General features: G+C 36.7%; 1 long non-coding RNA gene across 4 annotated transcripts; it reads left to right on the top strand.

Moving 5' to 3' along the window:
• The first annotated feature begins 399 nt into the window (after window positions 1-399).
• LOC124461434 lies at window positions 400-26,449 on the top strand. 4 transcript variants are annotated; one of them, XR_006955069.1, is made up of 5 exons: window positions 400-416; window positions 6,143-6,375; window positions 12,719-12,953; window positions 23,421-23,655; window positions 26,126-26,449. It is a non-coding gene; the product is annotated as an uncharacterized LOC124461434 (long non-coding RNA). The 4 variants fall into 4 exon arrangements; XR_006955068.1 differs by lacking the exon at window positions 400-416 and adding an exon at window positions 4,533-4,776; XR_006955070.1 differs by lacking the exons at window positions 400-416; window positions 6,143-6,375 and adding an exon at window positions 10,656-11,317.

Here is a 26,449-nt window from a genome sequence, read left to right as displayed (position 1 = left end):
ACCCGACAGCATCAGCAATAGCAAAAACCCGAAACAGATTGCTTTGATAGCAACAGCCAAGTTATACATTTTAATACTAGGAGCTGTTCCAACTGTTGCTATTGGCCGAATTCGGAAGTCGACGAAAGCAGCAGTCGGAAAAATAGTCGCAGCAGACTACTTGATTCTCGATTTTTGGCCTAGTTTGATTTTACCTATACATACAATTTACATGTATTGAAAGAGTATTGATCAGTACACATACTCGAGTATGTGTACTTTCATGTAAATGTATGTATAGGTAAAATCAAAGTCAATCGATGGATTGGATTACCTTCCCAATCATCTAATAACTTACTCATAGGAATTGAACTTGAAGATGATGTAGTAAATTTGAAACATCTTTTAACCTTCAATGGAAGCTATAATGGGATTCGGTAAATTAATAATTAATTTGTGAAACATGTAGGAACAAATTTAATTAGACCGTGAAAAATAAATTGTTTAACTTTTTACTTAACTCTAATTTAAATTTGCTGACACTACTGTGATAAATATTACTACTGTAAATTTTTAATAAAAAGCATTATTTTTAGGTTATTTGAGTGCAATGAAGGCCGTGCTTTGTTTGTTCCTCCCAGCAAGTGTAGCATAGACCGACGATTTGTTGACATTGATAGCAGCCCTTCCGGAAACAAGATTACCAATGACTCTCAGTCAATAATGTTTGGCATCATGGATTCATTATTAAATACGTAAAAATTATAAGTTTTAATAATTTTCAATGACAAAGACGCACAGTTTTTGCGCCTATCAATTTTTTTTTTTTTTTTGCAATTAAGAACTTTCAATTTTTTTTTTTTTAATTTCTTACCCAAATTTTAATTTTTTCGTTTGTTTCTACTTGGTTTTTGTGCGAAAGAAAGAAAACAAAACAATATATCTTTCTGTTGTAATGGTGATACTATTGGCAGGTGATTTTCGACAAATATTGCCAGTTGTTCCACGCTCAACGCCAGCTGATAAACTAAATGCATGTTTGAAGTCGTCCATTTTATTGAAATACATTAAAACACTTAAATTGAGTATAAACATGAGAGTCGAATTGCAGGAAGACCAGTCTGGAGAAGTGTTTTCGAAACAACTGCTCGATATTGGTAATGGTAATATTGCTGTTGATACATCATCGGGGTAGATGGTTTTCCCAAACATAGCTCAAAATTACGTAAATAACGATTGGTTAAGCGAACGTGTTATATTGGCCGCAAAAAATGTTGATTTGAACGAAATGAATTTTCAGATTCAAGAGAAAATAGCTGGCGAATTGAAGAATTAGAAATCATCAGAAATTATTGAACAATGTCAATGCAACAATTTTAAAAGGGAAGTACAAAGGCGAAGATGTTTTAATCCCACGCATCCCTATGATATCGAACGACATGCCATTCAGCTTTAAGCGTTCACAGTTTCCAGTGCGGCTTCCGTTTGCAATGTCAATAAATAAATCGCAAGGGCAGTCGCTAAGTTTATGTGGCATCAACCGACAAAATCCATGTTTATCACATGGCCAATTATATGTCGCCTGTTACCGTGTCGGAAAACCAACAACATTATTTATTTACGTGCCAGAACATAAAACTAAAAATATAGTTTATCAAAAAGCATTAAATTAAAGAGAAGCAGTCAAGAGTACAGAGCTTAGTGTTTAAATGAATCTTAAGAAATTAACACTATTATGAAAATATATATTTTGTTTTTTATTTCATTAAAAAGTCATTTTCAGGTATAGGGAGTCCAGGGAATAGGGAATTGAATAGCTACTCATACCTTAGATAGATCAGCTATACAAAATAAAGTAGTGCATCATTGCAACACTATGCCGGTACAAAGTACGCCGGGTCAGCTAGTATATACATATAAATAAAAAAAAATTATGTTCGTTAGCGATAAAATTCGATTCGGCTCATAGTTGCTCAGTAAGTTTGTTTTGTTCTGTCTAAGTAAATAAATTTAAAATCGGTTCGAGTTCGTCCTATGAAATTATTCATCTTGCAACAATGGCTCCTCCATCTGGGACAATTCCCAAAGATTACGATGATGCAAAGAAGCGACGAGCTCAATGCGTAAAAAGTATAAAACGCGTTAGTGACCAATTAGAAGATACAAGTATTTCGTTTCAAGCAATAGACTTAGAATGTAGATTGGGAATGTTGAATACCAATATCGAGACTGCGCTGAGATATCAAACTCGAGTGGAGACATTTCACTCCGATGATGAGTATAGGTCAGAGTTAGAAGAGTTGTGTATTTCCGCGAAATCACAACATAGGTCCGCATTAAACAATTTGTTCGATACTATTAAAATTTTAAATAAATGATCCACTCCAAGTAATTCTAGCACAAAGTTTCGCAGTAGAGCATATATATATATATTTATTGAGACTATTATATGGTGAACCGAATGGTACGATGACATGATCATACTTTATATTAATGTGTTTGCTTCTATTATGCAGAGTTGGGTTTTTAGTTAAACATTGGGCACTTTGATTATCGCAATACAATAAAACAGTTTGAACATCGTTAAAACCCATCTTGTTCAAAAACGTCTTCAAGTACACCGCTTCTCTTGCCGCCGTGGATAACGCAATGTACTCCGTTTCGGTACTACTTACTACTACTACTTGGTAGGGGTACTCGCATTTCCCACGTTGAGGTGCTAACGCTCCGCATCCAGACACTTGCTATACCAATTTTCCTCCGAACGGATACTAGAAGAATTTTGCAGCATTAAAAATTTTGTTGGCCCTGTCTGACCTTAGCGAAGTTTTGAGTACAGTTTTGTTTGGTTACCGGTAAGGCGTATTGTTTTTTGCGTGTTTTTCAGGTTAACACGAATTGCTAACACTATTCACTTCACTCGATCAAGTTTTATTATTTTATTTTTATGTAAGCCAAGCCAGGCAGTCTCCGTTGAAGATTTCGATTTCGCACGGGGGAACTGTGTGGCTTTGATGGGTGGAATTGACGAAGAGCCTGACTGGTGGGGGAGCCATTTTCGCAGACAACTGCTCGATTCGCTCTCCAAACAAAGGCCCCCCTCGCACATATACCAATAACAATATTCATGTTTAGCTTTGACTGTAGCTATGTGCTTCGGACTATCTTCGTTCTTTTGAGCCGTCAAGGTCTTATGGGATCGTCAAAACTCTGCCTCGACTTTTGCCAAAGTGATTTAAACTGGTCGAAGTGTATTTTAATGGAGACGATTGGCACATCGTCAGCTAAAGCCTGGGTCTTGCGAGCTTCGAACGCCGTTAATGCCTCGCACACGGCAACAAAGTCGGAAAGAGACATCGTAGAGTGTTCTCTGAGCTATTACAAATCGAATGGGAACAAATAACTTCGTGGAATTAGAGCTCTCAAGAGAGGAGATCGAAACGAAGCTGTAAGAGGACTGCATATGAATAAGCATAGACAGCATAAATGAAATTAGAAGGATTTATAATTTTCCTCGCAGTTGTGAATAATAATAAGGATATATAATCACTTGGATATTAAAATTTATACAATATGGAAATATGTTGAAATTTATAAGAGTATTTAAAAAATATAGAAAATTTGAGATCGGTAGGATTGGGAGTGCCGATAACTTTTCAATGAAGGAAAAAAACTCGGAATTAATTTTCATTAAGCGGACTAGAAAGAATCAGAAGCAACGTTTCGAATGGGCGGCTAAGGCAAAGACGGAGGATCCTTATGGAACCAGCCGAAAGGCGTGTAGCCTGTCTTGAGCATAAGCGTTTGCGAGCCCGATGGTCAAAATAGAAATAGTGGAGGTGGGGGCAAACTGAGAAAAGTTTTCTAATCAGGCGGGGGCACAGCGATGCGTGGCATGGTTTCTAACATACATACTTACTTACAATAAGTAAGCTATTTTTGGTCTACACTAGAAGTTACTAGAAAATTATATGGCAAAACAACGTTTGCCGGGTTTTTTAGAATGCAGACTTACAAATGAACGAAGAAATTCACAATGAAGCATTAATTTTAATTGAGGACATGTGCTTGATGCTTACCAACAAAGTATTAATACAAATAGGAATGATAGCACCCAATCGTCCAATGCACAACTCATTTGATCAGCTTATGAACTAAATGCATGTTAACACTTAAATTGAGTATAAACATGAGAGTCGAATTGCAGGAAGACCAGTCTAAAGAAGTGTTTTCGAAACAACTGCTTGATATTGGTAATGGTAATATTGCTGTTGATACATCATCGGGGTAGATGGTTTTCCCAAACATAGCTCAAAATTACGTAAATCACGATGGTTAAGCGAACGTGTTATATTGGCCGCAAAGAATGTTGATTTGAACGAAATGAATTTTCAGATTCAAGAGAAAATAGCTGGCGAATTGAAGAATTACAAATCAGTTGATTCCGTTACTAATGATGATGATGTTGTCAATTATCCAACAGAATTTTTTAATTCGCTGGAATTACCCGGCTTACCACCTCATAATCTGCAAGTAAAAATCAATTTAGTAATTACTATGTTACGGAACATAAACCAGTCACGTCTGTGTAATGGCACCCGGCTTGCGGTGAAGAAATTATTGAACAATGTCATCGAAGCAACATTTTTAAAAGGGAAGTACAAAGGCGAAGATGTTTTAATCCCACGCATCCCTATGATACCGAACGACATGCCATTCAGCTTTAAGCGTTTACAGTTTCCAGTGCGGCTTGCATTTGCAATGTCAATAAAAAAATCGCAAGGGCAGTCGCTAAGTGTAAGTGGCATCAACCTACAAAATCCATGTTTTTCACATGGGCAATTATATGTCGCCTGTTACCGTGTCGGAAAACCAACAACATTATTTATTTACGCGCCAAAACATAAAACTAAAAATATAGTTTATCAAAAAGCATTAAATTAAAGAGAAGCAGTGAAGAGTACAGAGCTTAGTGTTTAAATAACCACCATATGAAAATATATATTTTGTTCTTTATTTCATTAAAAATTAGTAAAGTCATTTTCAGCTATAGCGAGACCAGGGAATTATGGATTCATTTTTATATGAAGGATTCAGTTCAAATTGAATAGGTATCATACCTAAGATAGGTCAGATATACAAAATAAAGTAGTGCATCGGGTCAGCTAGTATGTAAATAAATTACAAATTCAAAAAATTTTACTTACTACACAAAAATGTGAAAACTATATCAAAAGTGTTGTGACATTAAACTATCGATGATTTGCAAAATATCGATGCTCGATGTATCAATGTTTTTGTATGATGAAAAAAATAAAAATTTATATTATTAATGATAAATTATTGTATCGGCGCGAATTTTGCACTGTCTTCCACCCAGAGAAAATATTTTTATACTATTTTTTTTGTACATTATTATACCCTTGCAAAGGGGAATATTAATTTTGGCCAGAAGGGTGCAGGGCATAGTAGTAAGCATCTCCGACCATAAAAGTATATATATTTATTCTTGATCAGCGCAACGAGACGAGTTCATATAGCCATGTCCGTCTGTTCGTCCGTCCGTTAGTTGGATCGACTCGATCTTATAAAGTTCATTTTTTTCAGTTTAATATACAATGTATCTGTTAATGACTGTGCCAAATTTGATCGAGATCGGGAGATTATATTATATCGCTCTTACAGGAACAATCGGTCGAAAACAGTGGCTTTTCTATTGAGAAGGTTATTGAACCTTCGTTACTTTTCATGCGATTTTATAAAAACTAATGTTTGACAATTTAATTTATATATTAATGACTGTGCCAAATTTGATCTAAATCGGAGAAACATAATATTTACCTATCATATAAACAGACGATAAAGTAGCATTCTGCGGCGCATGGCTCCAGCCTAAAGTTGTAGGCCGTTCGTTTGCTCATTACACTTTTTAAATAAAACGTTCCTCCATTTTTACGGCTATAGGTATGGGAAAAGTAACAACAAGAGTACACCCTTGGAAGGGTATACTCGGCGCATACGATGTTATCCTCGGCCCTCTTTTTTTTTGTTTTTTTGTTAGACTATATTCAAATAATTACTTAAGTCTATACCTATCCTCTTACCGAAACTGGAATTAATTTTACATTCGTGTAAATTGCACGCATGTTTTTTTTAAATATAGATGATACAAATCTGGTTGGCGATGATACATATGAAATACCCGGAACTTCTCTTACGGTTGGATCTCTCGTTGAAGTAGCTGATTCCGAACTATCTGATGAGCTATATGGTGTCATTCGATGGATTGGATTACCTTCCATCATCTAATAACTTACTCATAGGAATTGAACTTGAAGATGACGTAGTAAATTTGAAACATCTTTCAACCTTCAATTGAAGCTATAATGGGATTCGGTAAATTAATAATTAATTTGTGAAACATGTAGTACCAAATTTAATTAGACCGTGAAAAATAAATTGTTTAACTTTTTACTTAACTCTAATTTAAATTTGCTGACACTACTGTGATAAATATTACCACTGTAAATTTTTAATAAAAAGGATTTTTTTAGGTGTTTTGAGTGCAATGAAGGCCGTTCTTTTTTTGTTCCGCCAAGCAAGTGTAGCATAGACCGACGATTTGTTGACATTGATAGGGCTGAGTTGGGTTGGATGTAACATGCCCACCTCTAGTACAGATCTACTATGAGAGCGACTACGAAGTTGCTACGAGAGCGACAACGAAATTGCTACGAGAGCAACAGAAAAGGAAATGCTCCGTAGCAGTAGCACAAAAATTTATTTTGGTTGCTCCGCTCTCATCTCGCTTTTAATGCTTGTGCTATTGCTACAACTACAAATAGCGTATCGAAAATTTTTTGCTCTTGCTATTGCTCTGTGCTCCGACGATATATGCTACGGAGCAGAGCAGAAGAGCAATCGTTTTCCGTTTGTGCTCTCTGCTATGCTACGTAGCCCTTCGAAATCAGAGCAGTAGCAGGAGCAGAGCAATATTTTTATTGAAATTGCTGCTATGTAGCAGCAAATGCAAACACTGCGAACGTGTTATATTGGCCGCAAAAAATGTTGATTTGAACGAAATGAATTTTCAGATTCAAGAGAAAATAGCTGGCGAATTGAAGAATTACAAATCAGTTGATTCCGTTACTAATGATGATGATGTTGTCAATTATCCAACAGAATTTTTTAATTCGCTGGAATTACCCGGCTTACCACCTCATAATCTGCAAGTAAAAATCAATTTAGTAATTACTATGTTACGGAACATAAACCAGTCACGTCTGTGTAATGGCACCTGGCTTGCGGTGAAGAAATTATTGAACAATGTCATCGAAGCAACATTTTTAAAAGGGAAGTACAAAGGCGAAGATGTTTTAATCCCACGCATCCCTATGATACCGAACGACATGCCATTCAGCTTTAAGCGTTTACAGTTTCCAGTGCGGCTTGCATTTGCAATGTCAATAAAAAAATCGCAAGGGCAGTCGCTAAGTGTATGTGGCATCAACCGACAAAATCCATGTTTATCACATGGCCAATTATATGTCGCCTGTTACCGTGTCGGAAAACCAACAACATTATTTATTTACGTGCCAGAACATAAAACTAAAAATATAGTTTATCAAAAAGCATTAAATTAAAGAGAAGCAGTCAAGAGTACAGAGCTTAGTGTTTAAATGAATCTTAAAAAATTAACACTATTATGAAAATATATATTTTGTTTTTTATTTCATTAAAAAGTCATTTTCAGGTATAGGGAGTCCAGGGAATAGGGAATTGAATAGCTACTCATACCTTAGATAGATCAGCTATACAAAATAAAGTAGTGCATCATTGCAACACTATGCCGGTACAAAGTACGCCGGGTCAGCTACTATATACATATAAATAAAAAAAAATTATGTTCGTTAGCGATAAAATTCGATTCGGCTCATAGTTGCTCAGTAAGTTTGTTTTGTTCTGTCTAAGTAAATAAATTTAAAATCGGTTCGAGTTCGTCCTATTAAATTATTCATCTTGCAACAATGGCTCCTCCATCTGGGACAATTCCCAAAGATTACGATGATGCAAAGAAGCGACGAGCTCAATGCGTAAAAAGTATAAAACGCGTTAGTGACCAATTAGAAGATACAAGTATTTCGTTTCAAGCAATAGACTTAGAATGTAGATTGGGAATGTTGAATACCAATATCGAGACTGCGCTGAGATATCAAACTCGAGTGGAGACATTTCACTCCGATGATGAGTATAGGTCAGAGTTAGAAGAGTTGTGTATTTCGGCGAAATCACAACATAGGTCCGCATTAAACAATTTGTTCGATACTATTAAAATTTTAAATAAATGATCCACTCCAAGTAATTCTAGCACAAAGTTTCGCAGTAGAGCATATATATATATATTTATTGAGACTATTATATGGTGAACCGAATGGTACGATGACATGATCATACTTTATATTAATGTGTTTGCTTCTATTATGCAGAGTTGGGTTTTTAGTTAAACATTGGGCACTTTGATTATCGCAATACAATAAAACAGTTTGAACATCGTTAAAACCCATCTTGTTCAAAAACGTCTTCAAGTACACCGCTTCTCTTGCCGCCGTGGATAACGCAATGTACTCCGTTTCGGTACTACTTACTACTACTACTTGGTAGGGGTACTCGCATTTCCCACGTTGAGGTGCTAACGCTCCGCATCCAGACACTTGCTATACCAATTTTCCTCCGAACGGATACTAGAAGAATTTTGCAGCATTAAAAATTTTGTTGGCCCTGTCTGACCTTAGCGAAGTTTTGAGTACAGTTTTGTTTGGTTACCGGTAAGGCGTATTGTTTTTTGCGTGTTTTTCAGGTTAACACGAATTGCTAACACTATTCACTTCACTCGATCAAGTTTTATTATTTTATTTTTATGTAGGCCAAGCCAGGCAGTCTCCGTTGAAGATTTCGATTTCGCACGGGGGAACTGTGTGGCTTTGATGGGTGGAATTGACGAAGAGCCTGACTGGTGGGGGAGCCATTTTCGCAGACAACTGCTCGATTCGCTCTCCAAACAAAGGCCCCCCTCGCACATATACCATATAACAATATTCATCTTTAGCTTTGACTGTAGCTATGTGCTTCGGACTATCTTCGTTCTTTTGAGCCGTCAAGGTCTTATGGGATCGTCAAAACTCTGCCTCGACTTTTGCCAAAGTAATTTATGCTGGTCGAAGTGTATTTTAATGGAGACGATTGGCACATCGTCAGCTAAAGCCTGGGTCTTGCGAGCCTCGAACGGCGTTAATGCCTCGCACACGGCAACAAAGTCGGAAAGAGACATCGTAGAGTGTTCTCTGAGCTATTACAAATCGAATTGGAGCAAATAACTTCATGGAATTAGAGCTCTCAAGAGAGGAGATCGAAACGAAGCTGTAAGTGGACTGCATATGAATAAGCATAGACAGCATAAATGAAATTAGAAGGATTTATGATTTTCCTCGCAGTTGTGAATAATAATAAGGATATATAATCACTTGGATATTAAAATTTATACAATGTGGAAGTATGTTGAAATTTATAAGAGTATTTAAAAAATATAGAAAAATTGAGATCAGTAGGATTGGGAGTGCCGATAACTTTTCAATGAAGGAAAAAAACTCGGAATTAATTTTCATTAAGCGGACTAGAAAGAATCAGAAGCAACGTTTCGAATGGGCGGCTAAGGCAAAGACGGAGGATCCTTATGGAACCAGCCGAAAGGCGTGTAGCCTGTCTTGAGCATGAGCGTTTGCGAGCCCGATAGTCGCGGTCTGCAGCAATACAATTGCTTCGCTTCGCTCACAGATAAGACTCGATTGACATGAGCAATACCATCGTCTTGCATTTCGATATGACCCAGCTGCTGATTATGGCTTCAACCGCTATGTAGTCGTTGGCCAGATATGTCTGCACTCACTGTCAGGCTCTGAAGTTCAATAATGAAACGAAGGGAATGTGTTGCGCTGGCTGAAAATTCAAATTACCAAATTCAAATTAACTTGAAGCACCACCAGAGCCACTGCGAACTCTACTTTCCGGATCCACTACGAAGCATTTCCTATCAAACATTAGGAAATATAATTCCTGTTTTTAAATGAAGTCATTTGTGGCTGCCCAATTCATGCCAACTTTAAAGTCAAAGGGCAAATCTATCACAAGGCTGGCGCCTTGCTCCCCCTCCCAGATAGTGAACATAAATTTCTTCAAATCTACTTCATCGTTGATGATAGAGACGAAGCCAATGCACGACCTAGAATATATACCTCCGTAAGCAGGTCCATCATTTCGCAGCTACAGGAGCTTCTCCACAATCGAAGCAATTTAATGCGTTTGGTCAAAATAAAAATAGTGGAGGTGGGGCCAAACTGGGAAAAGTTTTCTAATCAGGCGGGGGCACAGCGATGCGTGGCATGGTTTCTATCATACATACTTACTTACAATAAGTAAGCTATTTTTGGTCTACACTAGAAGTTACTAGAAAATTATATGGCAAAACAACGTTTGCCGGGTTTTTTAGAATGCAGACTTACAAATGAACGAAGAAATTCACAATGAAGCATTAATTTTAATTGAGGACATGTGCTTGATGCTTACCAACAAAGTATTAATACAAATAGGAATGATAGCACCCCATCGTCCAATGCACAACTCATTTGATCAGCTTATGAACTAAATGCATGTTAACACTTAAATTGAGTATAAACATGAGAGTCGAATTGCAGGAAGACCAGTCTAAAGAAGTGTTTTCGAAACAACTGCTCGATATTGGTAATGGTAATATTGCTGTTGATACATCATCGGGGTAGATGGTTTTCCCAAACATAGCTCAAAATTACGTAAATCACGATGGTTAAGCGAACGTGTTATATTGGCCGCAAAGAATGTTGATGTGAACGAAATGAATTTTCAGATTCAAGAGAAAATAGCTGGCGAATTGAAGAATTACAAATCAGTTGATTCCGTTACTAATGATGATGATGTTGTCAATTATCCAACAGAATTTTTTAATTCGCTGGAATTACCCGGCTTACCACCTCATAATCTGCAAGTAAAAATCAATTTAGTAATTACTATGTTACGGAACATAAACCAGTCACGTCTGTGTAATGGCACCCGGCTTGCGGTGAAGAAATTATTGAACAATGTCATCGAAGCAACATTTTTAAAAGGGAAGTACAAAGGCGAAGATGTTTTAATCCCACGCATCCCTATGATACCGAACGACATGCCATTCAGCTTTAAGCGTTTACAGTTTCCAGTGCGGCTTGCATTTGCAATGTCAATAAAAAAATCGCAAGGGCAGTCGCTAAGTGTATGTGGCATCAACCGACAAAATCCATGTTTTTCACATGGGCAATTATATGTCGCCTGTTACCGTGTCGGAAAACCAACAACATTATTTATTTACGCGCCAAAACATAAAACTAAAAATATAGTTTATCAAAAAGCATTAGAGTAGAGAGAAGCAGTGAAGAGTACAGAGCTTAGTGTTTAAATAAACACCATATGAAAATATATATTTTGTTTTTTATTTCATTAAAAATTAGTAAAGTCATTTTCAGCTATAGCGAGACCAGGGAATTATGGATTCATTTTTATATGAAGGATTCAGTTCAAATTGAATAGGTATCATACCTAAGATAGGTCAGCTATACAAAATAAAGTAGTGCATCACTGCAACGCTAAGGCGGTACGAAGTTCGCCGGGTCAGCTAGTATGTAAATAAATTACAAATTCAAAAAATTTTACTTACTACACAAAAATGTGAAAACTATATCAAAAGTGTTGTGACATTAAACTATCGATGATTTGCAAAATATCGATGCTCGATGTATCAATGTTTTTGTATGATGAAAAAAATAAAAATTTATATTATTAATGATAAATTATTGTATCGGCGAGAATTTTGCAATGTCTTCCACCCAGAGAAAATATTTTTATACTATTTTTTTTGTACATTATTATACCCTTGCAAAGGGGAATATTAAGTTTGGTCAGAAGGGTGCAGCGCATAGTAGTAAGCATCTCCGACCATAAAAGTATAAATGTATATTTATTCTTGATCAGCGCAACGAGACGAGTTCATATAGCCATGTCCGTCTGTTCGTCCGTCCGTTAGTTGGATCGACTCGATCTTATAAAGTTCATTTTTTTCAGTTTAATATACAATGTATCTGTTAATGACTGTGCCAAATTTGATCGAGATCGGGAGATTATATTATATCGCTCTTACAGGAACAATCGGTCGAAAACAGTGGCTTTTCTATTGAGAAGGTTATTGAACCTTCGTTACTTTTCATGCGATTTTATAAAAACTAATATTTGACAATTTAATTTATATATTAATGACTGTGCCAAATTTGATCTAAATCGGAGAAACATAATATTTACCTATCATATAAACAGACGATAAAGTAGCATTCTGCGGCGCATGGCTCCAGCCTAAAGTTGTAGGCCGTTCGTTTGCTCATTACACTTTTTAAATAAAACGTTCCTCCATTTTTACGGCTATAGGTATGGGAAAAGTAACAACAAGAGTACACCCTTGGAAGGGTATACTCGGCGCATACGATGTTATCCTCGGCCCTCTTTTTTTTTGTTTTTTTGTTAGACTATATTCAAATAATTACTTAAGTCTATACCTATCCTCTTACCGAAACTGGAATTAATTTTACATTCGTGTAAATTGCACGCATGTTTTTTTTAAATATAGATGATACAAATCTGGTTGGCGATGATACATATGAAATACCCGGAACTTCTCTTACGGTTGGATCTCTCGTTGAAGTAGCTGATTCCGAACTATCTGATGAGCTAAATGGTGTCATTCGATGGATTGGATTACCTTCCCAATCATCTAATAACTTACTCATAGGAATTGAACTTGAAGATGACGTAGTAAATTTGAAACATCTTTCAACCTTCAATTGAAGCTATAATGGGATTCGGTAAATTAATAATTAATTTGTGAAACATGTAGTACCAAATTTAATTAGACCGTGAAAAATAAATTGTTTAACTTTTTACTTAACTCTAATTTAAATTTGCTGACACTACTGTGATAAATATTACTACTGTAAATTTTTAATAAAAAGGATTTTTTTTAGGTGTTTTGAGTGCAATGAAGGCCGTTCTTTTTTTGTTCCGCCCAGCAAGTCTAGCATAGACCGACGATTTGTTGACATTGATAGGGCTGAGTTGGGTTGGATGTAACATGCCCACCTCTAGTACAGATCTACTATGAGAGCGACTACGAAGTTGCTACAAGAGCGACTACGAAATTGCTACGAGAGCAACAGAAAAGGAAATGCTCCGTAGCAGTAGCACAAAAATTTATTTTGGTTGCTCCGCTCTCATCTCGCTTTTAATGCTTGTGCTATTGCTACAACTACAAATAGCGTATCGAAAATTTTTTGCTCTTGCTATTGCTCTGTGCTCCGACGATATATGCTACGGAGCAGAGCAGAAGAGCAATCGTTTTCCGTTTGTGCTCTCTGATATGCTACGTAGCCCTTCGAAATCAGAGCAGTAGCAGGAGCAGAGCAATATTTTTATTGAAATTGCTGCTATGTAGCAGCAAATGCAAACACTGCGAACGTGTTATATTGGCCGCAAAAAATGTTGATTTGAACGAAATGAATTTTCAGATTCAAGAGAAAATAGCTGGCGAATTGAAGAATTACAAATCAGTTGATTCCGTTACTAATGATGATGATGTTGTCAATTATCCAACAGAATTTTTTAATTCGCTGGAATTACCCGGCTTACCACCTCATAATCTGCAAGTAAAAATCAATTTAGTAATTACTATGTTACGGAACATAAACCAGTCACGTCTGTGTAATGGCACCTGGCTTGCGGTGAAGAAATTATTGAACAATGTCATCGAAGCAACATTTTTAAAAGGGAAGTACAAAGGCGAAGATGTTTTAATCCCACGCATCCCTATGATACCGAACGACATGCCATTCAGCTTTAAGCGTTTACAGTTTCCAGTGCGGCTTGCATTTGCAATGTCAATAAAAAAATCGCAAGGGCAGTCGCTAAGTGTATGTGGCATCAACCGACAAAATCCATGTTTTTCACATGGGCAATTATATGTCGCCTGTTACCGTGTCGGAAAACCAACAACATTATTTATTTACGCGCCAAAACATAAAACTAAAAATATAGTTTATCAAAAAGCATTAGAGTAGAGAGAAGCAGTGAAGAGTACAGAGCTTAGTGTTTAAATAAACACCATATGAAAATATAAATTAAACACAATCTTAGTTAGTCGCATAAAAAAAACAAACTTTATTGATTTTATATTGAATACACATTTGACATCTAACTCTTTACTGGAAGACTTGTGACTACTAGACTGAGCTAAGATCGCGGAGTTCTATCGGAGTGACAAGTTTGAACTAGGATTAGAAACTGAATTGTGTAGATCGATTTTGTTTGAATGAAACCTCTGACTTTGGACGTCGATGGTGACAGCGACGCTTGTTGAGTCCAATGGTCCAACGCGGGCGTGGGATCTGTTTATCAAGAAATTGATTTGGGCGACATGATGGCTGGTGTACCGAACATGACGCTAATTGCTGAATTGATTTATGGTATTAGGCGACTTGCTGTCTGATGTACCGAATTTGACACCATTCCCTTAGGAATGTTTAGTCTGGCGATTGTGTGAAGATGATTGTGTGTTGCAGGGTTATCGGGTGACATTCCTGGCTGTGCCTTCTATGATCATGTCAGTGCTCATTACGTCAGTGCTCATTATGATAACTCTTGAATGTACTCTATGGGTGCAGTGTGAGTGTGATTGTGATGGTGAAGCATATCTGGTCTTAACTCCTCCCTTCTTAAGTGCGGACGTCCTCGGTCGCTACCATATATTGTACGGGTGTAACCGGCATTACTATTGGTGGAATATTTTCTTCTGGCCTGTGATTGTATTTCTTCTTGATCACCCAGTATATGATTGCTATGATTGCTAGAATTGCTATGGCGATCCAATAGGATGATGAAATTATGGCATTGTCCGTCTGGATTTTTTCCAGGCTGTTTGTGTTATTCAAATGCAGTTCTTTAATCATCTCCAAAGATAGGGTTTCGCCTTGGTGTTGTTTGTCCGATAATAGTTGAAGTAACGGGGGTTGGACTTCTACCTCACGCTTTGTCTTCATAATGTACCATGAATCATCAATGTTGATCGTGGCATTCTGCGATTGTATTATAAAAGTTCCATCCAGAGTAAGGTTTTCTCCGTCGACGTTGATGATACCCTTGAATTGATTTAACAGGATCGTGCCAGGAGCTACCTCCGAGTGTGATTTCACATGTTGATTATTAGTTGTTGGGCAAGTTGGTTTTTCCCTATGAAAATACGCTCCCATGCATTTGCTATTTTTTAAGTCTATCAAATCTTCCAGTTTACATAATATTTTGTTATTTTGATTTTTACACTTATTCTTATTAGCTAAACCAAAGTATTGTTTATTACATTTTAATATGTGGTTATAATCTATTTTTTCTATTGTTTTTCCATATTTTATGGGAAATGCCATTATTTTTTTACATTGTTCTTTAATTACTCTAGGTATGCTGACAATATAGAGAAGAGCTCTACCATCTGAAGCAACACTTACTTCAGCAAATTCTATAAGCTCTTCAATATTTACAAACGTTAGGCTTTCTTCGGCATATGTTTCGATAATGTTTATTTCTGCTGGTGATAAAATCAAAGAATTTATTGTATTGGCTTTAGCCCAATCTATTGCATAAATGATGTTTGTGATTTCTTCTCTCAAAAGACTCAATTTGAACTTTGTTATTTCTATTTCCTTTACTTTTTCATCCGTTTCTGGTTTGTTTTTAATTAATAAAGTGTTAGTTATCTTAATCAAATCATTTATCTTATCTTCTACCAATTTATTAATTACTACTTGTTTGTTGTTATTTTTAAGCTGTTCGTTAATTTTATCAATTACAATTTTATGATCCTGGTGATCTGGGGTACCCGCGAGCCATTTCCACGCTGTTCCAAGTATGTCAAGAGAGCGTTTGCCTCTGAACTTAATAGGCTTTAATCTTTTAATCTCGTTTTCGATTCGGGTTATTTCATAGTTAAGGAAAGGGTAATACGGGTTTGCTTTTGTTGAGTTTCGTACGACCTCTTTCAACACCGATAATGCCTGTTGGTACTTTTCTACTTCTACAACGTGAATAATTTTAAATGTTCCATTTTGCCTCGCTGCCATCCCAGTTTCCAGCATTACTACTCTCGACTTTGAGTAATCCAGGATAGTTGTATGTCCCCAACAGACGGGTATCAATATTAACCTGTCGAAGATGGATATTGGTCAGTATTTCAACTGGTTCTTATGTACTATCCTGCCTGACAATGTTTTAATTTTTGTGTTCATATCTTCAGCTACTTTTTCTTTTTTGTATCTTGGGGTTAATTTAGAACCCAATCTTTTATTGATTTTTACGTAAATTGTTTCTCCTGGGTCATAGATTCTTATGGGTTCCTTGTTTTTGTTATGGTATTGTAAGTCTGCGAGTTGTTTGTCTGAAATTCTTTTCGATGTTTTTTCTCTTTCTAATGCTAACTTTTCTGGAGAGTTTGTCAAATCTAAAGCAAAAAAGGTTTCTATCGGTTTTTTGTTGGTTGTACTGTGAATAGTTCTATTGTATTCGTCTACTGCTCTGAATATTAGGTCTTCAAATTCTAATTCCGGATGCTCAATCTTTAGGCATCTCATTAATTCCGTGAATGTGGAATGGAATCTTTCTACCTGACCATTGCTAGACGAAGTATACGGTGGTGTTGTGTGTACGTTTATACCCAGTTGATCGTTTAAAAGGAATTTTATCGAAGCGGAATTTAATGATTTTTCATTATCCATCACTACCGTTTTTGTCACGCCAAAGGCTACTAATAACTCCCGTAGTGGTATTTTTAGATGTTCCGCTGCCTTTGAATTCACTAACTTTATCTGTGCGTATTTTGAAAATTTATCTATTGCAGTTAAAATGATTTTGTTTTGAGTTGAGTAAAGATCTATGTGGATTATTTCTCCTGGATAACATGGTATAGGTGTTGACTGGATTTCTTGGTTTGGGGGGTGTCTTTGGTATTTAGAGAGTTTACAAGTTTGGCATGCTTTTACTATTGCTTCTATTTTTTTTCTCATTCCTGGAAAAAAAACTTTAGATAAAATCTGCTTTTTGTTTTCTATTGCATTTCTATGGGCTCTAGTGTGTTCTTTGGTTATGATTTCCTGCTGCTCACTATTCTCGTGGACATCCGTAGTTTGGATCTGCGTAAACCTGGCTTTATAATTCCTAAAATGTTCTGGAAATATCAGCTGAATTTTTCCCATGATACTTTCTGAAGTGAAAATACCGTTCACTATCTTAGGATCTAATTTTGCTTTTAGGATTTCTACGAGATCGCTTTCCGAATAATTTCTTCGAACTACCGTGTGTCTGTGATAAGTAGGGAATGGTAACTCGAATGTCGTGCTTTCGTTTTCGCCTGTGAGAAGTATTAACTGGTTTTTAAATACATTGATCGGAATGTCCATAGTCGGTATTAGTTCGTGACCTGAGCTTTCATCACTATGCATCGTAGCTGCTGACGTACTACTGGCATTTATGCTGGTAGGATTTCTTGAAAGCGCGTCTGCTACTATATTTGAGCTACCCGGTTTATATTTCAACTCGTAGTTGTATTCTTCTAGGTAACTCTTCCACTTTTTTAGCTTTGTGTTGTTGTTTTTGGGACTAAGCGCATAGGTAAGCGGTTGATGGTCTGTAAAAATGGTCACTTTTGATTTCCCATAAAGGTACATTCTCAATTTTTCTAAGGCCCATACTATGGCTAACATTTCCCTTTCATTTGTAGCGTAATTTTCTTCTGTCTTAGACAATGCTCTGGATATGAATGTGATCGGTCTGCCATTTTGTTCTAATGAGGCACCTATCGCTATATTTGAGGCATCCGTGGTCAGATGAAATTCTTTACTGAAATCGGGGTATGCTAGTAATACATCCTGTGAAACTAATGCATTCTTAACTTTTTGAAAAGAGTCCAATTCTTCTTTGCCAAAACGAATTTCGATTTTGTTGGAGACATTCTTTTTCGTTCTCCCGTGCTCGCCACGCAGTAGATTTGTGAGGGGTCTTGCTAGCTTCGCGAAATCTTTAATAAACCGCCTATAATAACTAGCTAAGCCCAAGAAGGATCTCAATTGTTTCAAGTTTCTTGGTGTAGGGAAATTTTTTGTAGCCTGTACTTTTTCTGGGTTGGTTTTAACGCCTTCGCTTGATATTACTACTCCTAGGAAATCAACGCTATGTTTTAGAAATTTACACTTGTCGACTTGCACTTTCATGTTTGCTTCTGCTAAGGTAGAGAATACCTGGGCCAAATGGCTGAAATGTTCTTCCTCTGTTTTGCTGAATATTATGATGTCGTCAATATAAACGTAGCATATTTTTCCTATATGTTTTCTTAAAATATCGTCTAGAGCTCTTTGGAATATAGCCGGGGAATTTTTTAATCCGAAAGGGAGTCTGGTGAATTCATATTTTCCTCCGTTTATAAAAAACGCTGATTTTTCTATGTCGGATTCCTTTAAAGGGATTTGATGGAACCCACTCTTTAAATCAAGGACGGAGAAGTACTTGTTGTTGCCCAATTGAGCAATCATTTCTCCAATTTCTGGGATAGGATATTTATCCGAAATGGTGACTGAATTTAGTTTCCTGTAGTCGATGACCATCCTGTATTTCTTTTTTCCCGAACTGTCACTTTTTTTTGGGACGATCCATACAGGGGAGCCATAGGGCGACCGTGAGGGTCGTATTATACCATCTTTTAATAGTTCTTGGATTTGCTCTTCAACTACTTCCTTCAAGGAGGCTGGGTATGGGTAGTGTTTTGAATAGACTGGAGTGTCTGACGATGTTCGAATTTCACCTTGGACATTGGTAGCATAAGTCAGCTTCATGTCCGGACTTGCAAATAACGATTTGTATTCCTCCTGTAATGCTTCTAGTTTTAATTTTTGGTAATCTGATAGTTGATCTGAGTTGATCGTGTGGACCTGCTGAGCTCGCATCTGTCTCACTTTAACAACATGAGAGTTGTTGACTTGTAACACATCTTTTCCTACATCTATGATGGCATTTAATTCTTTTAATGTGTCATTGCCTAGAATTCCATGAAACGATTTTAAATTTGGGAGTAGAAAAAAAATTATGGGTTTGTTTGGTTCGTTAAAGAGACCCAGGTGGACATGCTCCGTAATCAGGATGCGTCCACTTACAGTATTCGCGTAAAATGTACGCTCATTTGGTTTTATGTTCTTGGCTATTTCAGGTTGGATATAGTTTTTGTTTGAGCCGGTATCTATTAAAAAATTGTATGCTGTTCCGTCTTTGTCCCGGACTACAAAGTACGGCAAAGAGGAACACTTCATCCTAAAAAATTAACCGTATCCTCGATTTGTGGGTGAGGATCCTGTACTGTAGGTTGATTTGTTTCCCTATCTTGCGGACTTAATTCGGACATACCACTTTGAGTGGTGGGGTATTCTTGTTGTTGTTCATACTCTGAAAATTGTGAGTATGGGACTGTTTGAAAATAATCTTCCTGTTCTTGGTATTCGGACAACTGAGCCTCGGTTACATTGACCTGAAAGTCTTCTGGTGGTGGGGCACTGTATTGCCCGTCCTGTACCTCGGCTTCGATATGGAACTGTCTTTGGACTTTGTTTGGGAAATTTGTGTTAAATGGATTTACTCTCTTTAATAAAACTGGTTGTGGAGGATTTATGTTTGGTCTGTTCATGTAATTCACATTTTTAGTCATCATAGAACCGTCTACTTCCATAGGTGTAGGCTTGGGTTGAGGCTTTGGGGCGAGAGGTCTAGGTGGTGCGTTAAAGAAGGTCTGGTTATTGTTACGAAAGGGGATATTTTGATGAGTACCATGATTCTGTGGGAAATTAGTTTGGGGTATGAAGGTATTTTGAGCCTGCCTGGGGTTGTGCCAATTCATATTATTGTATGGTTTAGGGGGAAGTACCGGAGGATATGACCACTGTGGGGGGGCGTTAATTCTGGTTTGTTGTCCTGTTTTGTATGTTATGTTTGGACGAGGGTACTGATAACCTGAGCCAATCGAGTTTTTAGTGTGCTTGTTAGTTAAGTCTTGTATCATCTGCAACGCATGTTTCAAATTAACTGGTTGCGCTAGACTTATTCTATCCGATAGGTCACCGTTCAGTCCCCTAATGAAAGTATCTAGGGCTCTGTCCCTTATCTGTTTTGACAAAACTGCCCTGACCTCAGGACCGTGTCCCATGTTTTTCATTTGACTGATAATTAAGGACATCTGGTGATTCACTGCAAGGTAAAACTCGTGGATGGTGCTATTCTTCTGACTCATAGAAAACAATTGATATTCTAGTGTTCCCAAGTCTCGTCTGTCTGAATATTCCTCTAGAAGGCATTTCGAGATTGCCTCCCAATGTAACGCGGTATCATTCACTTTTAGTACTGTGTTCGCATGTCCTGTAATTTTGTCCCTAACCGTTAGTAAAATCGCGAAGTATTTTGGCGTTCCTTGCAAAGGAGCAAAGGCCTCCATTACGCGCGAGGTTGAAGCGAACCAAGTTGTAAATTCTGCTGGATTACCAGAGAATTCCTTTAAACCTTTCACTAAATCTGGGACTTTATCTACCTCATGCCAATTATCTTGTAAATTTAAAGTGAAGTCTCTGTATTCTGAGGTTACTGGATGGGCCAGCTTCATTTGTTCTATATAAGACCCCATTCTTGCTGCTAAAAGATTGTCAATGGCTGCATCTAAACCTTGTATGGATATAGCCTCTATACTTCTGTTCGCGGCAGCTGAGGTTGACGCACTCTGCGACTCTGTCGTAGGGCGATTTCCTGGCTGCAGGATTGCGGCTTTTACCCAATTGTCTTTTTCAGTCATTTTCGGTTTCAAAAGAGATTGATTCACTTCAAAAAAACAAACGTTTGCACTACGCGTTGAATAAATATTCGAAGGACAAGAGAATTTGTTCGCGACGCGATACCGTTTTTTTTTTTTTTAAAAAATTTGAATGGAAATGGCTTTTGATTTAAAAAAATTTGTTAGTAGAGGTAATTATTATCAACGTTAGTAATTTTTTCGTTTCTTATGATGCTAATTCGTTCGTTTCTTATAATATTAATTCGTTTTGTTTCTTATGATGCTAATCTGTTTCTGTTCTTTTGATTTTTCTCTTAATTTTAACTTAACTTACATTAATATAATTTTCATTTCGGTGCTTGTATTGGTTGGTTGGTAGGGGTACTCGCTTTTCCCACGTTGAGGTACTAACGCTCCGAATCCAGACACTTGTTATACCAATTTTCCTCCGAACGGATACTAGAGGAATGCAGCGATCAGTTTGTTGTGGCCCCGTCTGACCTCAGCGAAGTTTTGTTAACACTGCGTATATTTCGGCTATCGTTTTAAAGGCGTGTTTCCTGCGTTTACTTTGATTAGCACTTATCGCAATTGTCTTTTACTTCACTTGATCAACTTTTAAACACGGGGTCCCTGCTCGGGCGCCAATTAAACACAATCTTAGTTAGTCGCATAAAAAAAACAAACTTTATTGATTTTATATTGAATACACATTTGACATCTAACTCTTTACTGGAAGACTTGTGACTACTAGACTGAGCTAAGATCGCGGAGTTCTATCGGAGTGACAAGTTTGAACTAGGATTAGAAACTGAATTGTGTAGATCGATTTTGTTTGAATGAAACCTCTGACTTTGGACGTCGATGGTGACAGCGACGCTTGTTGAGTCCAATGGTCCAACGCGGGCGTGGGATCTGTTTATCAAGAAATTGATTTGGGCGACATGATGGCTGGTGTACCGAACATGACGCTAATTGCTGAATTGATTTATGGTATTAGGCGACTTGCTGTCTGATGTACCGAATTTGACACCATTCCCTTAGGAATGTTTAGTCTGGCGATTGTGTGAAGATGATTGTGTGTTGCAGGGTTATCGGGTGACATTCCTGGCTGTGCCTTCTATGATCATGTCAGTGCTCATTACGTCAGTGCTCATTATGATAACTCTTGAATGTACTCTATGGGTGCAGTGTGAGTGTGATTGTGATGGTGAAGCATATCTGGTCTTAACTTATATATTTTGTTTTTTATTTCATTAAAAATTAGTAAAGTCATTTTCAGCTATAGCGAGACCAGGGAATTATGGATTCATTTTTATATGAAGGATTCAGTTCAAATTGAATAGGTATCATACCTAAGATAGGTCAGCTATACAAAATAAAGTAGTGCATCACTGCAACGCTAAGGCGGTACGAAGTTCGCCGGGTCAGCTAGTATGTAAATAAATTACAAATTCAAAAAATTTTACTTACTACACAAAAATGTGAAAACTATATCAAAAGTGTTGTGACATTAAACTATCGATGATTTGCAAAATATCGATGCTCGATGTATCAATGTTTTTGTATGATGAAAAAAATAAAAATTTATAATATTAATGATAAATTATTGTACCGGCGCGAATTTTGCACTGTCTTCCACCCAGAGAAAATATTTTTATACTATTTTTTTTGTACATTATTATCCCCTTGCAAAGGGGATTATTAAGTTTGGTCAGAAGGGTGCAGCGCATAGTAGTAAGCATCTCCGACCATAAAAGTATATATGTATATTTATTCTTGATCAGCGCAACGAGACGAGTTCATATAGCCATGTCCGTCTGTTCGTCCGTCCGTTAGTTGGATCGACTCGATCTTATAAAGTTCATTTTTTTCAGTTTAATATACAATGTATCTGTTAATGACTGTGCCAAATTTGATCGAGATCGGGAGATTATATTATATCGCTCTTACAGGAACAATCGGTCGAAAACAGTGGCTTTTCTATTGAGAAGGTTATTGAACCTTCGTTACTTTTCATGCGATTTTATAAAAACTAATATTTGACAATTTAATTTATATATTAATGACTGTGCCAAATTTGATCTAAATCGGAGAAACATAATATTTACCTATCATATAAACAGACGATAAAGTAGCATTCTGCGGCGCATGGCTCCAGCCTAAAGTTGTAGGCCGTTCGTTTGCTCATTACACTTTTTAAATAAAACGTTCCTCCGTTTTTACGGCTATAGGTATGGGAAAAGTAACAACAAGAGTACACCCTTGGAAGGGTATACTCGGCGCATACGATGTTATCCTCGGCCCTCTTTTTTTTTTGTTTTTTTGTTAGACTATATTCAAATAATTACTTAAGTCTATACCTATCCTCTTACCGAAACTGGAATTAATTTTACATTCGTGTAAATTGCACGCATGTTTTTTTTAAATATAGATGATACAAATCTGGTTGGCGATGATACATATGAAATACCCGGAACTTCTCTTACGGTTGGATCTCTCGTTGAAGTAGCTGATTCCGAACTATCTGATGAGCTATATGGTGTCATTCGATGGATTGGATTACCTTCCCAATCATCTAATAACTTACTCATAGGAATTGAACTTGAAGATGACGTAGTAAATTTGAAACATCTTTCAACCTTCAATTGAAGCTATAATGGGATTCGGTAAATTAATAATTAATTTGTGAAACATGTAGTACCAAATTTAATTAGACCGTGAAAAATAAATTGTTTAACTTTTTACTTAACTCTAATTTAAATTTGCTGACACTACTGTGATAAATATTACTACTGTAAATTTTTAATAAAAAGGATTTTTTTTAGGTGTTTTGAGTGCAATGAAGGCCGTTCTTTTTTTGTTCCGCCCAGCAAGTCTAGCATAGACCGACGATTTGTTGACATTGATAGGGCTGAGTTGGGTTGGATGTAACATGCCCACCTCTAGTACAGATCTACTATGAGAGCGACTACGAAGTTGCTACAAGAGCGACTACGAAATTGCTACGAGAGCAACAGAAAAGGAAATGCTCCGTAGCAGTAGCACAAAAATTTATTTTGGTTGCTCCGCTCTCATCTCGCTTTTAATGCTTGTGCTATTGCTACAACTACAAATAGCGTATCGAAAATTTTTTGCTCTTGCTATTGCTCTGTGCTCCGACGATATATGCTACGGAGCAGAGCAGAAGAGCAATCGTTTTCCGTTTGTGCTCTCTGATATGCTACGTAGCACTTCGAAATCAGAGCAGTAGCAGGAGCAGAGCAATATTTTTATTGAAATTGCTGCTATGTAGCAGCAAATGCAAACACTGCGAACGTGTTATATTGGCCGCAAAAAATGTTGATTTGAACGAAATGAATTTTCAGATTCAAGAGAAAATAGCTGGCGAATTGAAGAATTACAAATCAGTTGATTCCGTTACTAATGATGATGATGTTGTCAATTATCCAACAGAATTTTTTAATTCGCTGGAATTACCCGGCTTACCACCTCATAATCTGCAAGTAAAAATCAATTTAGTAATTACTATGTTACGGAACATAAACCAGTCACGTCTGTGTAATGGCACCTGGCTTGCGGTGAAGAAATTATTGAACAATGTCATCGAAGCAACATTTTTAAAAGGGAAGTACAAAGGCGAAGATGTTTTAATCCCACGCATCCCTATGATACCGAACGACATGCCATTCAGCTTTAAGCGTTTACAGTTTCCAGTGCGGCTTGCATTTGCAATGTCAATAAAAAAATCGCAAGGGCAGTCGCTAAGTGTATGTGGCATCAACCGACAAAATCCATGTTTTTCACATGGGCAATTATATGTCGCCTGTTACCGTGTCGGAAAACCAACAACATTATTTATTTACGCGCCAAAACATAAAACTAAAAATATAGTTTATCAAAAAGCATTAGAGTAGAGAGAAGCAGTGAAGAGTACAGAGCTTAGTGTTTAAATAAACACCATATGAAAATATATATTTTGTTTTTTATTTCATTAAAAATTAGTAAAGTCATTTTCAGCTATAGCGAGACCAGGGAATTATGGATTCATTTTTATATGAAGGATTCAGTTCAAATTGAATAGGTATCATACCTAAGATAGGTCAGCTATACAAAATAAAGTAGTGCATCACTGCAACGCTAAGGCGGTACGAAGTTCGCCGGGTCAGCTAGTATGTAAATAAATTACAAATTCAAAAAATTTTACTTACTACACAAAAATGTGAAAACTATATCAAAAGTGTTGTGACATTAAACTATCGATGATTTGCAAAATATCGATGCTCGATGTATCAATGTTTTTGTATGATGAAAAAAATAAAAATTTATAATATTAATGATAAATTATTGTACCGGCGCGAATTTTGCACTGTCTTCCACCCAGAGAAAATATTTTTATACTATTTTTTTTGTACATTATTATCCCCTTGCAAAGGGGATTATTAAGTTTGGTCAGAAGGGTGCAGCGCATAGTAGTAAGCATCTCCGACCATAAAAGTATATATGTATATTTATTCTTGATCAGCGCAACGAGACGAGTTCATATAGCCATGTCCGTCTGTTCGTCCGTCCGTTAGTTGGATCGACTCGATCTTATAAAGTTCATTTTTTTCAGTTTAATATACAATGTATCTGTTAATGACTGTGCCAAATTTGATCGAGATCGGGAGATTATATTATATCGCTCTTACAGGAACAATCGGTCGAAAACAGTGGCTTTTCTATTGAGAAGGTTATTGAACCTTCGTTACTTTTCATGCGATTTTATAAAAACTAATATTTGACAATTTAATTTATATATTAATGACTGTGCCAAATTTGATCTAAATCGGAGAAACATAATATTTACCTATCATATAAACAGACGATAAAGTAGCATTCTGCGGCGCATGGCTCCAGCCTAAAGTTGTAGGCCGTTCGTTTGCTCATTACACTTTTTAAATAAAACGTTCCTCCGTTTTTACGGCTATAGGTATGGGAAAAGTAACAACAAGAGTACACCCTTGGAAGGGTATACTCGGCGCATACGATGTTATCCTCGGCCCTCTTTTTTTTTGTTTTTTTGTTAGACTATATTCAACTAATTACTTAAGTCTATTACATTCGTGTAAATTGCACGCATGTTTTTTTTAAATATAGATGATACAAATCTGGTTGGCGATGATACATATGAAATACCCGGAACTTCTCTTACGGTTGGATCTCTCGTTGAAGTAGCTGATTCCGAACTATCTGATGAGCTATATGGTGTCATTCGATGGATTGGATTACCTTCCCAATCATCTAATAACTTACTGATAGGAATTGAACTTGAAGATGACGTAGTAAATTTGAAACATCTTTCAACCTTCAATTGAAGCTATAATGGGATTCGGTAAATTAATAATTAATTTGTGAAACATGTAGTACCAAATTTAATTAGACCGTGAAAAATAAATTGTTTAACTTTTTACTTAACTCTAA

The sequence above is a fragment of the Drosophila willistoni genome, unplaced genomic scaffold, assembly GCF_018902025.1.
Source record: "Drosophila willistoni isolate 14030-0811.24 unplaced genomic scaffold, UCI_dwil_1.1 Seg485, whole genome shotgun sequence".
NCBI classification, from domain to species: Eukaryota; Metazoa; Arthropoda; class Insecta; order Diptera; family Drosophilidae; genus Drosophila; species Drosophila willistoni.
This window is presented reverse-complemented; position numbering and strand designations above follow the sequence as displayed.